Source organism: Mesocricetus auratus, unplaced genomic scaffold, assembly GCF_017639785.1.
Source record: "Mesocricetus auratus isolate SY011 unplaced genomic scaffold, BCM_Maur_2.0 Super-Scaffold_100008, whole genome shotgun sequence".
NCBI lineage: Eukaryota > Metazoa > Chordata > Mammalia > Rodentia > Cricetidae > Mesocricetus > Mesocricetus auratus.
The window spans coordinates 26,527,157-26,534,958 of record NW_024429192.1 but is presented as its reverse complement, the minus strand read 5'-3'; the positions used below and the strand labels follow the sequence as shown (position 1 = coordinate 26,534,958).

General features: G+C 37.2%; 1 non-coding gene across 1 annotated transcript; it reads right to left on the bottom strand.

Annotated features, from left to right (window-relative positions):
* Positions 1–355: 355 nt before the first annotated feature.
* On the bottom strand, positions 356–461 carry LOC121142113. The gene has a single exon (XR_005879120.1). It is a non-coding gene; the product is annotated as a U6 spliceosomal RNA (small nuclear RNA).
* Between the last annotated feature and the right edge of the window lie 7,341 nt (positions 462–7,802).

Sequence of the window (7,802 nt, the reverse complement as noted above, 5' to 3'; positions counted from 1 at the left end):
TGTTTTCTGCTTTGTTTGTTTGTATATGTGCATAACAAACTTTCTTATCTTGGTGCATGACATTTGTAAGCTTGATAGATTCCAGTGCTAATTTGATCTTTGTTACAATCTCGGATAATCTGCTTTGAGGTTTTGTGTGTTGTTTACATATAATGTTCAGATTGCACTTTTACTCAATCAAAGCCTGTTTAATGTTGCTATCACTAAAGCTTGTTATCATTTATCCTGCTCATTCAGCTGCAAGGTTCAATCTCTGTCCATCATGCTTTTTTATCCTGGGTGCTGCAACATTTTGTTTATTGGTATAAGCTCCCTTTTCCCCCTTTGGCAAGATCATAGTTCTCTGCCTTATGTTAAGATCCATTTAATGTTCTCTTTCATTTAAAAAATATACTTGCGCAGGGGCCATGCTAATCTTCTCTTTATTGTTCCAATTTTAGTATATGTGCTACTGAAAAAAATATAGTTGAATTTAGAAATCATTATAATTAAGGAAGATAAGAAATGTAATGTTGAGTTTGTAATAGTATTGTATTTAAAACGTAAACCATTTTAGAGAAAGTTATTAGAAAACAAGCTCATATAGTAAGGAGGCATAATATTATATTAAATAACCCAAAGTAGCCAGCTTTAAAAGGTGCTCATAAATAAGAAATCTTAGTTTTATGCAAAGCGAATCTAGGAAGATAAGTCAGTCAATGAAGGTATGTGAAAGTGGACTGCAGGTTTTCTGTGAATTCAGGTGTGTTCACTAAAAAATGATTGGGTGTTATGGGATCTTTTAAAAAATAAACATGGTCTTCTTCACCCTGTATAATAATGAACTGCACAGTGGCATTGTAAATAGAAAATAAACTATATGTATAGCAATAGTCCTTTAAAGTAATTATGGAACTAGAAGTTTTTGAAATGTCAGCTTGTAATGTTTGAGTCCTTGAAAGATTAGCACAGTCCTTTTCTATGGTGATAGCAGTATTGAAGCCTCCTTCCCTTTCAATTGTACTAAAGTACAAGCACATGACTATATACAATATATAGTACTTGCTAATGATAACAAATGCAGTTCTATTTTTTCATTCATTTTCAATGCTATGTAGACCAAGTATTATGCTAGTTATACAAACTAAATTGGCACAGTACGGTAAGCTAGTATAATAAATACAATTATTTATTTCACTGTATCTGAAATACTTGACCACAGCTTTATGGGGAAATTTCCAATCTCCAAGCCTCATCCTGCAACCCCAGAGCCCTGACAAAAGTCAGTTGTTAACCTTTCCATGCAGGACCCTCTTGAGGAACAATTACGAAGCACTCCTTGTTCCATTCACAGGACCCTAAAAGGCCTTTGGCCCTACCTAGCCCCTAACACTCAATGTCATCTTACGGATTTCTTTTACATAACTACTGGAATGGTAGGGTTCCAACATGCAGATATACCATAATGCCTAATTTTATTGGGTTTTATGGGCTATGTCATCAGATTTTGATTAAATATACTATTATGTTCATAAAAGAATATTTCATCAGATGACAGTTTTCACCAAACATACCCCATTAAACTTATTTATATCTGAAATGTGAGGTAAGAAGTGATAAAATACAGTGCAATGTATAAAACATATGTTACACATGAATCAATCTGTATCCCTTCATCACGCATTATTCCATGTTTTTTAGCAGTCTTACTTATTGAGACATCTGCTACATTCAATTTGATGAATTTTCCATAAGGATCTACCTTTAAAAACACCTGGAAACCCTGAATAATGAAACACTAAGGTAACTACCTGCATCTAATGGCCAACATTATGACAAAAAATGCCCAAATCTTTCTTGCATTGACAAGACAACTCATATTTTAATTTTTCTGTTGAATAACTTTAGAAATGGCACAGGTGGACTTGTTAGAAGTTCTATGTGCACCCTAGATCCTCTGAGACAGAATCTCTTGTGAATAAACTTCAGTGTAGATAGTCCTTATACATTCATACAAAGCAACGCTCATTTTCATAACTGATGCTAGAAAACATTACTATAGAACATGGCTGTACCAAATCTCAACACCCTTATATTGTCCAAATGCTATTAAGTGTTTAAGTTTGTAGTTCAGCATCTGTCTTACTAGGTAAAAGGCAAAAGGGGCAAAGTTTGAGACACCAGGGGAGCATATTTTGCCCTCTGATATTTCCTGCAACTCTGTACCAGGAAAGCTCACATTAGATAATTTCCATCATAGAAGCTTGCAACATTCATGGCACCATCTTCTGTGAAACTGTCTCCATTTTTTAGTGATCCCTGTGAATACATCAGGAGCCCCTTATAAAAGAATACATAATATATTGTTTGTGTTTGAGTTACCTCAGTCAAGATGATATATTTTCTAGTTTAATCCATTAGTTGAAGATTTCACGGTGTCATTTTTAATAGCTGTGCAAGGCTCCATTGTGTAAATACATTACAATTTCTTTATTATTCTGTTAAGGGACATATTGATTGTTTCCAGTTTCTAACTATTTCTAATAAAACTGCAAGGATTATGGTTGAGCAAGTAACCGTGTGTTAGAATGAAGTGTTCTTTGGATATATGCCCAAGAATGTTACAGTTGGATATTGAGCTAGATTAATTGCCAGTTTTTTGAGGAATTGCCATATTGATTTCCAAAGTGGTTCTACAAGTTTGTATCCCCACCTGCAATGGAGGAGTGTTCCTTTTACTTCACATCCTTGCCAGCTTGTACTGTCTTTTGTGTTATTGATCTCAGCCATTCTAAGAAGAGGTGCAAGATGGAATCTAAAAGTCATTTTGATTTGCACTTCCCTGATGGCTAAGGATGTTGACAGATTCTTTCAGCGTTTCTCAGCTATTGGAGATTCCTCTATTAAGAACTTTCTGTTTAGATTTGTTCCCCCATTTAAATAAATGGATTGTTCAGTATTTTTGATATCTAGATTCTTGAGTTCTTCATATATTTTTCATATTAGTCCTCTATAGGATGTGGAATTGGGAAAAATCTTTTCTCCTTCTGCCTCTTGGTCCAATGGACAGTATATCTTGTCTTACAGAAGCTTTTCAGTTTCAATGAGGTCTCATTTGTTAATTGTTGATCACAGTGCCTATCCTTTCAGTGTTCAGTTCAGGAAGTCATCTCCTGTGATGATGCATTCAAGGCTATTTGCTAGTGTGTTTGTTTGTTTTAATCAGGTTCAGTTTAACTGAATTTATGTTGAGGTCTTTGATCCACTTGGACTTGAATTTTATGCAAGGTGAGAAATATGTATCTATTTGCATTCTTCTCCATGCAGACATCCAATTTGATCAGTACCATTTGCTGAAAGTGATATTTTTCCCAGTGTGTAATTCTCTCTCCTTTATAAAAAATCATGTTCATATGTGTGCTGATTTGTGACTTGATCTTCAATTTGATTCCATTTATCGATGTGTCTGTTTTGATGCTAAGACCATGCAGTTTTATAGTACCATCTCTGTAATTTAAGAGTACAACTTGATACCAGGGATAGAGATGCCTGCAGCACTTATTTTATTGTTCAGAATTGTTTTAGGTATCTTTTTTCCCATATGAAGTTGAGTATTCCTGTATGTTGTGAATATGCTTTTCCCCCACTGGTTAAGAAAACAGCTATTTTGGCCTATGGCAAGGCAGGATAGAGCCAAGCAGGAAATCTAAGCAGAGACACAGGAAAAAAGGGTAGAGTCAGGAAAGATGCCAGCCAGCTCCAGAGTAGCAAGATGTGCTAGGGGATAAGCAAAGTCATGAGCCATGTAGCAATACATAGATTAATAGAAATGGGTTATTTTAAAAGTAGGAGATAGTTAACAATAAGCCTGAGAAATAAGGCAACAGTTGTAATTAATATTAAGACTCTGGGTGATTATTTTTAAAGGTGCCTGCAGTACTGGGCAGCACAGAAAATCCTCCATTTACAGAGAACTCTACTTTCCATAACTTTAAAGAATTGTTTTGGAATTTTTATGTGAGATTGCATTGAATCTGTGGATGGTTTTTGGCAGGATGGTCATTTTGGTTACTTTGCTATGTTAATCTCACTGATCCATGAGCATCAGGGAACTGTCCATCTTTTGATATCTTCCTCAATTTCTTTCTTCAAAGACATCAGTTCTTATTATACAAGTCTTTCCCTTGCTTGTTTTGAGTTACTCCAATATGTTTCATAATATCTGTGGCTATTTTTAAGGTTGTTACTTTCCTGACTATATTATTAGTCAATTTGTCTTTTGTATATAGGAGGGACACATGATATTCCTTTTCTTCTTCTTTTCTTTTTTTGTAGTTAATCTTTTTTTTATCATCACTTTTTTTATTTTAATTTTAAATAGCTTGTTTTACATGTCAATCCCAGTTCCCTCTCCCTCCCCTGTTACCTCACTCCCCTTCCCCCCTCCCTCCCACCCTATTGCCAAATCCTTCCACATAGGGGATATCTAGAGTCTGTCATTTTACTCTTGGTAGGGTCAAGGCACTCCCCTAAGAGTCCAGGCTGAGAGAGCATCTCTCTTTGTGCTATAGGCACATGAAGATAGTTTGTATACCAGGGATAGATACTGATCCACAGCCCAGGGCCCCATAGGTTACCCAGGCCTTCTCACTGACACTCACATTTGGGGGGTCCAGATCAGTCCCATGCTGGCCTCCCCACTGTCGGTCTGGGGTCCAAGAGCACTCCCCTGTTCAGATCAGCTGTCTCTGCTGGTTTTGCCAGCCCATTCTTTGCCAATTTGCTCATCACTCCTCTCTCTCTGTCACTGGGTTCCTTGGGTTCAGTTCAGTGATTAGTTGTGTGTTTGCCTCTGCTTCCATCAGTCACAGGATGAAGGCTCCCGGATGGTTATAGACATCAAGTTCATTATCAGGAATGGGCATTCGAGGTGGTCCCTCCACTATTGCTTAGCTTGCCAATTGGTGTTATCCCTTTAGATCACTCGAGGTCACTCTGGTGCCTGATCTGTCTTCGATCCTATGATTCCCTCTTCCCCCTATTCTATCCCCACCCCCTCAACTTCCTGTTCCCCCATGACCAACTGCCTTCCTCTTTACCCCCTCTATTCTTCCCAGGTCCCACTCCCCCCCACCCCTCGCCGTCTTGTATACAGTCTACTTTGATGAAGGTGTTTGTCAGCTCTAAATGTCCCTGGTTGAATTTTTTAGAGTCAGTCATGTATGTTATTATGTAAATAAAGATACTCTGAATTCTTAATTTCCAATTTGTATCCCCTTGATATCCTTCTGTTGTCTTATTGCTCTACCTAAAACTTTAAGTGGTATATTGAACAAATATGGAGAGAAAGGACAAGCTCCTCTTTTTCCTGAGTTTAGAGGAATAGTTTTGAGTTTCTCTCCATTAATTTGATGTTGGTTACAAGCTTACCGTAAATTGTCTTTATTTTCTTCCTGTGTGTCTTTTGATCCCTACCCTCTGTAGCACTTTTATCATGAAGGGGGATGGAATTTGTCAAAGGCCATTCTGCCTCTAATGAGATGACCATGTTGGTTTTTTCCTCTCAGGTTTTATGGGGGTAGATTAAATTAACTGATTTTCATGTATTGAATCATCACTTAATCTCTGAAATGAAGCCTACTTGATTTTCGTTGGTGATCCTTTTGATGTTATCCTATATTCAGTTTTCAAGAATTTATTGAGAGTTTTTTGGGGCTCTGTTTTTAAGAGAAAACATTTGTTAATGTTCTCTCTTTGTTGCAAATCTTTATGTGGGTTGGATATTAGGATAATGATGGTCTCATAAAATTAATTGAACAATATTCCTTCAGTTTCTATTTTGCAGAATAATTTGAGGTGAGGAGTGTTGGTAGAATTCTGTGTTAAAACCATCTAGCACAAGGCTTTGACTGTTATTTTGGGGAGACTTTTAATGACTGCTTCCATTTCACCAAGAATTATAGGGCTTTTTAGGCTATTTTACTGACATTTATTTAACTTTTGTATATGATACCTATTGAGAAAAATATCCACTTCTTTTCAGAGTTTCCAATTAGTTAGAATAGAGGATTTAATATATGTCTTTGTGGCTTCTGGATTTCCTCAGTATCTGTGGTTATATATTGTTTTCATTTCTTACCTCATTATTTTGAATATTTTCATTCTGTTTTAGTTACTTTGGATAAGAGTTTGTCTATGTTGTTAATTTTCTAAAAGAACCAAATCTTTGTTTCATTGCTTTTAGTATTTTTTTTAGTTTCTATTTAATTAATTTCAGCCCTCAGTTTGATTATTACCTTTTTCTTTTTTATCTATTTTACCGATCAACCACAGTTCCTCTCCTCTTCCACTTCAAACAGCTCATCCCATCCACTCCTCAGAAAGGGTAAGACTTCCCATGGGGAGTCAACAAAGCCTGGCACATTTAGTTGAGGCAAGACCCACCCTACTCCCCTGCTGTATCAAGACTGAGCAAGGCATTCCATCATATGGAATGGGCTCCAAAAAGCCAGCCCATGCACCGGGGATAGATCCTGGTCCCAATGCATGGAATCCTACAAACAGACCAGGCTACAAAACAAAGGGCTTATTTATGTCCCATGTAGGCTCCCCAGCTGTCAGTCTAGAGTCTGTGAACTCCCACAAGTTTAGGTTATCTGTCTCATATAATCCCTCCTCCCACTCCACTGAACTCCAGTAACCAGGCCTGGTGATTTGATATGGAATTCGCATTGGCTTCTATCAGTTACTGGATGAAGGCTCTATGGTGACAGTTAAGATAGTCACCAGTCTGATAACAAGGAAAGACAAATTCAGGCACCTTCTCCACTATTACTAGCGGTCTTAGCAGGAGTCATCCTTGTGGATTCCTGGGAATTTCCCTATCATTAGTTTTCTCCCTAGCTTGGTAATGGCTCCCTCTATGGAAATATCTCTTTGATTGCTCTCCCAGTCCATAACCTCCCCCAACTTGAGCATCAGTTCTGGTCCTCCTGGATGTGCTTGCTTCCTTTTGCTTTTGATCTTTCAGTTGTACTGTTGAGGTGCTAGTATGAGATCTCATCAATTTTTTTATTTTATTTTATTTTTATATAGACATTTAGTGTTTGGAATTCCCCCCGAGAACTGCTTTCATTGTGTCCCTCAGGTTTGGGTATGCCGTATATTTATTTTCATTTAATTTCTTTCTTAATTTCTGTCTTGATCCACTTTAATTCAGTAAACAGTTGTTCAGTTTTCATGAGTTGGAACACTTTATGTTGTTTTGTTGTTAAAATCCAGCCTTAATCTTTGGTGGTCTAATAAGATACAGGGGGCTATTTAATTTTTTTAAAATCCATTGAGAATTGCTTTGTGTCTGAGTATGCCGTCAATTATGGAGAAAGTTCTAATAGGTACATAGTAGAAGGTATATTCTTTTTGTCTTTGTAACATATTCTGGAAATATCTGTTAGGTACATTTTTTTATAGTATCTGTTAGCACTAGTCTTTCTCTGTTTAGCATTTGTCTGGATTATGCTGGGAGGTGGTGGTGCACACCTTAAATCCCAGTACTCAGGAGGCAGAGGCAGGTAGATCTCTATGAGTTCCAGTACAGTTTGATCTACAACAGACAGTTTCAGGACAGCCACTAAGAAACCCTGTCTCAAAAACCCCTCTGCACCCCCCCAAACAGAAAGTATTTGTCTGGATGACCTGTCCGCTAGTGATAGTGGGGTATTGAAATCTCCCACCATTAGTGTGTAAGGGTTAATACATAATGGAAACTGTACTGTGTTTCTTTTACATAAGTGGATGCCCTTGTGTTTGGTCATAGGTGTCAA